Below are 10,576 nucleotides of genomic sequence, written 5' to 3' on the forward strand. Positions count from 1 at the left end.
TTTATTGTTCATATAAACCCTTTCTCACAGTAGTAGAGGAGCCATATCAGATAACAACTCAAATTTTTAGCAATTCTAAATGGAGATGTGTTCTGCACCTCCATCTTTAACTTGTTCTTGATAACTTAAAAGCAGTCTTGAATAAATGGATGTATGTCCCTTACCACAAAGAACAAAAAGATGATACCTTCTGTCATATGCAGCTTACACAGATTTTTGTCAGGAAGAAAGATTGGTCTTAATAGACAACTGGCTCTTTTGTCAACTACCAACATGAATATTACAAAATCGTTTCAATGATTGGTATATGATCCCCAACAGTTAAGTGACTTAGAATCAGTAATTATATTTAATGAGTTAATGCATTTAGTTAGCTAGGCTTATATTTTCAACCAATTTACCCTGGAGGGTACACCAGGGAGTTTTATTGCCTAAGGTAAAGTAACTATGTGGGTAGGGGGGAGGTAGCTTATAATGTTGGGGGAAGATATCTTTAAAAAACAATAAAAAATCAAGTATAAGTGTGAATGTTTATTTAGACAAGAATAAGTCACAACAAATTACAACTCAAAACAAAACTCCAACAAATACCATAGATTTTATAAGTTTTCAGGATCTTTCTAGGGTCCAGCAAATCAGGGACACTGAGACTTGAATGTAGTTAGCTTCACGGTAAATCCACATTTGAGTCCTTGGGAGCTTTACTGAAAAAAAATGATGATGAGGATATGTAGAGTTTGAGTTTGTCCACTTTAAATATTTTCAGACCTACATGACTGTAGTTGTAAGATTTGGAGGCAAGTATGCAGTTCAGTGCTTGCCTGTGGCCACTGAAAGCTACTTTTTAGAAAGAATTTTGGTGTTTTTTCCAGGTATATTTAGGAGGCCTATGTGCAGAGAGAGTGAGTGGGTTTAAGAGCACAGATGTGTTTTTTCCAGATTCTCAACTTACAACAGCATGTCAGCCAAAGCTTACTTGAGCAAGCAGTAAAAGATGAGGCTCCGCCCTTTACTTTTCCCCTTTACTGCTCCCTAGACACCTGTTAGGAAGTTCACTGCCCTTAATGTTTATCCAAAGTACAGTTGGTGGAAGCAATGTTTACTGCTCACTCTCTGGAGGAGATACATTCAATTTGTTTTCTAAAAACAATCATCATCTTTTTAGTGCAAGGAATGAGTTCCCAGACATGGAGACATAAATCGAATTGGGATCTTTATATATTGGTAATTAGGGTCATGCACATTGGTAAGACATTCAGCTATTCTCTTCAAATTTGTTTTTAGACAAAAATATTTTTCAAGATACACTTTTTGAAGTTTTTATTTATGTATTTTGAGAAAGAGAGAGAGAGCAGGGGAGAGGCAGAGAGAAAGGGAGAGAAAGAATCCCAAGGAGGCTCTGTGCTGACACAGGGCTTGATCTCATGAACTGTGAGATCATGACCTGACCTGAGATCAAGAGTTAGACACTTAACTGACAGAGCCACCTAGGTGCCCCTTTTTCCAGATATTTTTATTCTTATTTCTATGTACTTTCCCCAGAGCCTAATAAAGACACATAAATTCTACCTTCTGCATACTGGGGCCAGATTATGTTCATAATCTGTAAAATAATCATACCACCTTCCTCTTTACAAAAATTCAAATACTCGCTTTTTATGCAAAATAAAATCTAAATTTCCCAACTTGAGGTTTTTTACAAATAAATTTGGGGCGCCTGGGTGGTTCAGTCAGTTAAGTGTCTGACTTTGGCTCAGGTCATGATCCCACGGTGCATGGTTTGGAGACCCACATAGGGCTCTGTGCTGACAGCTCAGAGCCAGGGAGCCAGTTTTGGATTCTGGGCCTTCCTCTCTCTCTACCCCTCCCCAGCTGGCACTCTGTCTGTCTCTCTCCTTCTCTCTCTCAAAAATAAAGAAACATTAAAAAAAATTTGAAAAATAAAATAAATAAATAAATAAATACATAAATAAATAAAATAAGATAAAATAAAAAAAAAATTATATCCCCTTCATCTATTTTTTTCCTCCCACCACCAACTTCTTGACAACCACCAATCTGTTTTCCGTATCTATGAGCCTGTTTTTTATTTGTTTTAGACTCCACAATAAGTGGAAACATACTGTATTTGTCTTTCTCTGACTTATTTCACTTATCATAAGGCCCTGAAGGTCTATGTATGTTGCCACAAATGGCAAGATTTCCTTCTTTTCTATGGCTGAATAGTAAGTACTCCATCGTATATATGTCTGACAATTTCTTTATCCATTCATCCATCAGTGTAGACTTAGATTGTTTCCATGTCTTAGATATTATAAATGATGCTGCAATAAACATGGGGATGCAGATATCTTTTCAAGGTAGTGTCTTCATTTTCATTGGATAAATATATGAAAATAGAATTGCTGGATCATATGGTAGCCTATGTTTAATTTCTTGAACAATCTCCATTCTGTTTTCCATAGTAGCTACACCAATTCACATTCCCACCAAGAGTGTACAAGAGTTTCTTTTTCTCCACATCCTCTCCAGTACTTGTTATTTATCTTTCTGATAATATCCATTCTAACAAGCGTAAGGTCATATCTTATTATGGTTTAGGTTTGCATTTTCTTAATGATTAGTGATATTGAGCATCTTTTCTTGTATCTGTTGGCCATCAGTATGTCTTCTTTGGAAAAATGTCTGGTTTTTAATTGGACTGTTTGTGAGGTGGGTTTTTTTTTTTGGTATCGAATTGTATAAGTTCTTGATATATTTTGGATATTGGACCCTTATCAGATTTATGATTTGCAAATATTTTCACCCTTTAGTAGGTTAACATTTTTATCTTTGATTGAAGAATTTAGTCCATTTACATTTAAAGTCTATGGCCCTAAATTGAATTTTGAACTCTCCTTTAACTTTATGTGCTCATTAATCCAGCTAAATCATGAAAATCCCAGATTTTGCCTTACACTTTTGTTCAAACCTTACCTTCTCTTTTATGCTTTATGTATAATGTACTCATTCCTCCTATCTGTTTAGTTATCTTTCGAGGCATCACTAAATTTGAATCTTTTTCATGAGTATTGTTAATCATCCAAAGCAAAGTTAATCTATTTAATCCTGTTCTTCTACTGATGGTCCCCCTCCTCCAGTGTGTGTGTGTGTGTGTGTGTGTGTGTGTGTGTGTGTATCTACTATACACTCACCACAATTTTCTTGTGCTGTGTCTGTTTCCTTCTCTTGTATTATGATATGTTTGCATAAGTGGACCTATAATACTCAGCAGACTATCTCATACTAAGAAAACACACATGTATTGTGATGAGAGCTATTGTTAGATGATTTTTTAATCAAAAAATTAAAGTTTATTTATTTGAGAGAGAGAGAGAGAGAGAGAGTAGGGGAGGGGCAGAGAGAGAGGAAGAGAGAGAATCCCAACTAGGCTCAGTACTATCAGAACAGAGGCTGATGTGGGGCTCAAACTCACAAACAGTGAGATCAGGACCTGTGCCAAAAGCAAGAGTTGGACACTTAACCGATTGAGCCACCCAGGTACCTCTAGAGGATTTTGGATGAAAACAACTCCCCTTTCAAGCTGGACCCTTGAAAGGCTTTGTGAAGTAATGGAAAATTTAGAATCAATTAGACCTGTGACCAAATCCTGACTCTGCCATTATTGAAAAACTGGGTAACCCCTAGAAAAGAAATTATTCTAAGTGTAGTCATTTTCAAAACAGAGTATTTACCTACAAAGGTCATTACATGAGCTAAAGATAATGCAAGCAAACCAAACAGTACATGTTCAATTAGTCTGGTGTTCTATCACTGTCTAACTTCCAGAATTCTTGCCCCTGTGGTGAGGACTGTGAGATTCTTCACACGTGTGGGCCACATATCTGCATCTACTTCAGTCCTGAGCCCTGTGGAGCAATGTGGAATTACATGCCCTCATTTTCTATGCCTGAGTCAAGACTTTTCTCTTTAATACTGATCCCCTCAAAGGAGCTGAAACATTTCTCATGATAACTTAAAGACAATGTTATGCTGACAGGCTATGAATTGAATCCTAGTAGGCAACACAGGAAGGAAATTTAGTAAAGACAAGCCTCTGAAGCTGTAAAAGCATTTAATTCTGCTGCCATGAGGAGCCATGTGTGGAATTCTTTAGCTTTTGCCTATAGGCACCAGGTGTCTTTTGCTACTGTCATTCCTCTGCTTAGACTTCTTAAAATTTCATTTTCTTACAGCTAGTGTTTTACCAATGCCTGTGGGCTGAGGACTAGCTGAGGAGTGAGTGATTAGGAACTAAGATTCATGGTGTTTCCTTATATCATGTAAAGGTCAGCGACTATATTCTCCTTACACACAAATAAATTTCACTCACGTACATAGAAATAAACAAGTGAGCCAACCCTCTTGGGGATGATTTGGCTGCTGAAAAGAAGTACAAAACAATAGTATACATAAGCGTGTGTGTGTGTGTGTGTGTGTGTGCATGAATGTGTGTGTCTATACTTTTTTTTTTTTTTTAACTGATTGAAGACATCTCAAAGTACCTCATAATAATGAATTTGTTACTGCCATCCCAGGAACTCTGCATTTCATTTCAATGAAGAAAACTATCATTACTTGGCCCTACACATTTCTCAGTTGGAAGGATCAAGCATTATTTATTTATTTATTTTTATTTTTTATCTTTACAAGGCTGAGAAACTGAGCAAAACCCTAAAACGTATCATGTGATCTTTCCCTCTCCCTGGTTCTTTTTTTTTTTTTTTTTAAATCCTAATAATCTACTCTTACTAGCCCACCTGGGGAATAGGCTTCTGTGAAATGATTTATTTGGAAGCAGTGTGCTCCTGGTGCATATATCAGCATGTGTCGTTTCTGTGAACCAGCTGTAATTCTCTGAGGAGCATTTCTCATCCAACTGTAGACATCCTAAGGTCTAGTAATCTGGCCATTTATACTCTTAATATCTAACCATAACATTTTTCCCACTCTTCTAATCTCTTTCTCTCACACACACACACTCATGCACACACACTCACACATACACATCCTTCCTCCTCTCTACACTGTGGGTCCTTATCATTTCTACCAATACATATAATAAAGAAAATTATAAGGATAAGTGAGGGAGAAATTCGACATGCTATGACATATCCAGGCATTTCCTTAAACTCAAGGAATTGTCTTCTGCTTAGGAACAAATATTCATCTGTGTGTAGTATTTTGGCCTAGAGTGTTGTATTTATTTCTCATAAGAAATTCAATACTCAAAAGTTTTGCTTATTTGAGCTTCTGAATGCATCCTTTCATTATCTTGATGCTTAACTATGGCCATCACAAAACAGTCTATTAATAAAATACATTAGAGGTGTACCTATAAAAATGTTTAGTTGATACAATAAATAATTGGTACTTATGAAGCATGCATAACAGTTCCCAGATTCCATCATCCTCTCGCTTCCTAAACCTAAATGTCAAACCCACACCTTTCCATGTGTATAAGTCCAGTGCCCTCCCTCTTCAGGCTGCTGAGACAGTTTCAGAGGGAGGTGACAGAGTCATACGCTCACATCAAGTTTGTGTCAACAATCAGGTGAACTCTAAGAAAGGCCCAGGACTTTCCTTTATTCCCAGGCCTAGATAGAAAATAACATCTTTATGTAACTTTCCTCATCCCAACACTGTTTCAACAAAAAGATATGTTTTTGTCACTTTCATGCACAGATAAGACTTGTATCAAGGTTGTTGGGGAAGGCATTGTGATTTTTCAATTTAAACAACTGCTCATATCAGTGAAGTCTTGGTGAAACAAATTCCCAGTGAAACACAAGATAAGGCAAATCCATTAATATATTAAATGGAAATTTGTGTCTGTATTATGGGTACCGGTGGGGGAAAAAAGGAAGAAGAGAGCATCTGGGTGTAATCTGATAATTACCCACTAACTAGTGCAATTAATAAATTCTCCAATCGCCTTGACCCAAATATTTGCTCAAACCCACAATGACTGTGTTGATGGTAGATGGCAAGGAGAACTCAGACATAATCTTTCCCTGGGTCACCTTCTCCTGCCTATGTCTGAGAAGTGGTCAGGTGGTCTTGCTCACATCTGGGGGCTTTGATTAGCTTGCATTTGGTTGTAGAGATAGAATTCAGGGAATATGGACAGAGAAATATGTGAAAGCAATCTATCTATGGAGGGTGAAGTAACGTTTTCCCCTATTTTTCAGCTGATTAAATAAAATCCTAGTTGTCTTCAAGCTACTATAAAAAATATCACACATTGGGTAACGCACTTTTTCTCACTGTGCTGGAGGCTGGAAAGTCCAAGATCAAGGTACTAGCAGATTTGGTGCCTGGTAAGAGCCCACTTCTTGGCTTACAGACAGCAACTTCTTGCTGTGTGCTCACATCCTCAGATGATGGAGAGTGCGAGCTCCGGTTCCTTCATCTCCTTATTAGGGCACTAATCCTGCCCCACCTTTAGGACTTCATCTCAACCTATTTCTCAAAGACGCCATCTATGGACTCCATCACACTGGATATTAAACTTCAACATATGAATTTGGGGAGGACACAAATATTCACTCCATATGCTTGTTGACCAGGTGGTTGATGGTGGCCCCTACCTTGGTAGGATAATTCTGATGAATGTGGGAGCTCATGGTTGATTGGCCATATGGAGCAAAAGCTCAAAAAAATGGTGTCAGCTGGTCTGGGAGGCAGGGGATGGCTGAGAAGATATTTCCAAAGGTTGCAATCAGAAAAACAGTTGGAGGGGGCACCTGGGTGGCTCGTTGGTTAAGCTTCAGACTTCGGCTCAGGTCATGATCTTGCAGTTCATGGGTTCGAGCCCTGCATCGGGCTCTGTGCTGACAGCTCAGAGCCTGGAGCCTGCTCCGAATTCTGTGTCTCCCCCTCTCTCTGCTCCTCCCCCACTCACACTCTGTCTCTCGCTCTCAAAAAATAAATTAAAAAAAATTAAGGAAAAAAAGAAAAACAGTTGGAGGGTGATCAGAGGCTGGAAGAAAGGGCATCCTTTGGCCTGTTCTGTCCAACCCTCTTGAAGTAAGAGACAGATCTGTGGACTCCTGGCACATTGCCTACATGGTAAATTTTTTTATACTACAGCATTGTAAATGTATTTCCTCTTCCTTATGATGTTTTTAATGACATTTTCTTTTCTCTAGCTTACTTTATTATAAAAATACAACATATAATACATATAACATACAAAATAAGTGCTAGTTGACTAAGTTATTAGTTCAGTAGGCTATTAGTAGTTACGTTTGGGGGAGCCAAAAGCTGTACGTGGATTTTTGACCATGCAGGGTTTGGCACCTCTAATTTCCCTCTTTATTTGCCTTGCACTATTCAAGGGTCAACTGTATACTTTAATGCACAAAACTTAATTACGTATAGTTACAGGATTACAACGTGAAATGTATTTCCTGCTCTAGATTATGTTTAAAATGCTTGAATGTTGCTGTAAAAGGAAGTGAGAAATAAGAGGAAATGTTAACATTAGAAGTTAATAAGACATGCTTTTCAGAGGTCAGACGTGAACAGGTAGAAAGCAGTATGGCAAGACAATAGCTACATCCAGCCTGAAACACCATTCCCTTGTCATAGGAGGAACATCAGGAGGCTGGGCCCCACCAGAGCCTGGTCCTCTCTGCTCCAAATATGGGGCCTGTACTGCCATCAGATGAAATTGCTGACAGCCTTCTGAAGATGGAAGAGGGGATGTATGCAATTTAAGCTCATAAAATCAAACACAGAAAAGGGTCCACCAAGAGCTGTGGTCTACTACCAGTTAAATATTTCCATTGGGTGTCTTTCTTCCTGTAGATCTCTCGCCACCTTTTTTTTTTTCCCCCAAGAAATAACTGAAAGAAAGCAAAGGCAACCCTGAGATGATGGCAACATATTGACTGATGTATTTGCATGAGTTCTAGGAATGGACTGGCTCTATGGGACAGCAACTTTGCTGAGCATTTCCTATGGGGTATGAACAGCAGAGAGGGAGTCCTGGTCCCAGGGATAGCTTTGCTGGCACTTTTTGTCAATAATGAATGACTGGTCACTTTAGTCACAATGATGAGGAGAACATCTTCCCTTTACCATTTCTACAAAGGCAAGTGAGACTTCAGGCATTCATATCTTTTAAATTACTCATCCTAAGGGGATTTTGATTTTGCTGGAGATACAGGGGACAGAGAAGCTCTTGAAGATAGTCCCTGAGAGAATAAAGTTAAACCTTTAGCCCTCACTGAACTAGAAAAATAGATCCTGTTTGAGCATTGGGTAGAGAATCTCAGAAGCAGATATGTGGAATTTTGCAGTTTTGCCATGTGATCTTACACAAATAGTTTAGTCCCAACTTTTTCTGTACCACCTAGTAGAACAGGAATTATGATAGAACAATTTCCACTTAATACACATGAACTTAGAGTTACCTACATGAGAGGCACTGAGAAAAGTACTAGAGTCACAAAGAAGAATAACAGACCTCCTCTTTGAACTCAACATGATAATCATGAATCTTAATATGGCATTATAGGGTAGGCTCCATTCATCATGGAGAATAGGACCACTAGGACATGTCAAACTAGGCTGTGAAGACCCATCCTTGATTCCTCATGCATGGAAGGTGGTCCACCACCTGCTGACAATGCCAATTTCTTTTTTTTTTAAATTTTTTTAACGTTTATTTATTTTTGAGAGACAGAGAGAGACAGAGCATGAGCAAGGAGGGGGCAGGGAGAGAGGGAGACACAGAATAGTAGGCCCCAGGCTCTGAGTTGTCAGCACAGAGCCTGACACGGGGCTCGAATTCAGGAACCACAAGATCATGACCTGAGTCGAAGTCGGATGCTTAACCGACTGAGCCACCCAGGCGCCCCCTGACAACGCCAATTTCTTATTGTTGCTGCGCCTTGCTCGCCCAAAACCACCAAGGTGGCCATTCTCCAGCAATGGCATCCAACTGTTCTTCCTTTCAATTCTCAGCACACCACAATGTTGGGCTCTATGGAATTCACACAAGTTGTTCTGTTTCTCTGACTTATTTTGATTAAACTTCTGCTGACCCTTTAGGTCTCATTTTATTTTTTAAAATATTTTATTTTAGTATTTTAAGTTTTCTAAGTTTATTTATTTTGAGAGAGACAGAGAAGTGAGGAGAGGGGCAGAGAGAGAGGGAGACAGAGAATCCCAAGTAGGCTCCGCACTGTCAGCGTGGAGCCCGATGCGGCACTAGAACCCACAAACTGTGAGATCATGACCTGAGCTGAAGCCAAGAGTCATGCTTAACTAAATGAGCCACCAAGGCACCTCAGGTCTCATCTAAAATATCCTTTTCTAAGGAAGACATTTCTTGGCCCAAGAGCTAATTTCTTGACCCAATAGCTATTTAGATCTAGGACTCACTCTACACCCCCACCTCAACACTCACTACAGGAATTGTAATTTTCAGTTTAGCATTGCTATTCCCTGCTCCATGAGAAATTACATTCACTACTACCCCCACCCCCACCCCGACCCCATTAGCAAAGTGGCTGGGACATATTAAGCACTGTATATGTATCATCTGTGTTTGTAGTCATTTCAGCAAGTGGAGGTGGGTAAAGAACAAATGATTTGGGTACTCTGGAAAGAAGGAAGAGGATGGCAGTACATAACTCAGGTATAGAATGTTCTAGCATACTGTTATAGAGAGGGCACTGAGGTTGTGACACCTGAGTCCAATCCCAAATCCATAGTTTATAAGCTGTTCATCTTCAGGCATGTTGAATTCAATAGGAGAAGAGAATAAAAACAGACTTTCCAATGACTCTGCATACAGATTATTGCTGTTAATGTAATGTCACATTCACCTTCCCATGAAGAAGAAAGCAACAAACAAGAAAGAGACTTATCACTTACGATTTCTTTATCTTACTGTAAAATAATGGAGTGATGCTGAAGTACCTCTAGGTTCATTCAGCAACGCCAATCCATAAGTTCTTTCTTAGAAATGATGTTCTGGTTTTCATTTATGTTTTACAGCATCCCTTTATGGGAAAACTTTGGTCCATTATAGGAGAGGGCTGGGTTACACAGGAAACTGGAAGAATTGCCACACTGCTTCATTCTGAAAAACTAGAAAGCCAGTTGTCTTTACAGAGCCTGGATCTGGAGCAATGCCCCAACACTCACATTCTGACACATATTAGGGTCCAATATGAATGCTTTCTATTGCTACTATGACAAGGGAGTTTGTCAATATTCAGGGATGCACAGTTCAGAGTGGGGGGCTCCAGAGACTCTCCCCTCTCCCCCTCTTATTAACTTAGTAATAAGTAACTTTGAGAGAGAGTTTTTCAGAGAAAATGGTATCATGCCAGGACTCTTCCAAGTGGAATCTGGTATCTGTGTTATTTGCATTAGCGCAGATATATCTAAAATGGATTTTTTACCTCCATAAAGCCACCCTTTTTGATACATTAGTATAATTTTTTTTTCAGCAAAATGAATTGAGATTAGATGGCATGGAGTCATAAAATGGACTTGGACTGTTGAATCAGCAGCTCTC

The sequence above is a fragment of the Panthera leo genome, chromosome B1 (genome assembly GCF_018350215.1).
Source record: "Panthera leo isolate Ple1 chromosome B1, P.leo_Ple1_pat1.1, whole genome shotgun sequence".
NCBI classification, from domain to species: domain Eukaryota; kingdom Metazoa; phylum Chordata; class Mammalia; order Carnivora; family Felidae; genus Panthera; species Panthera leo.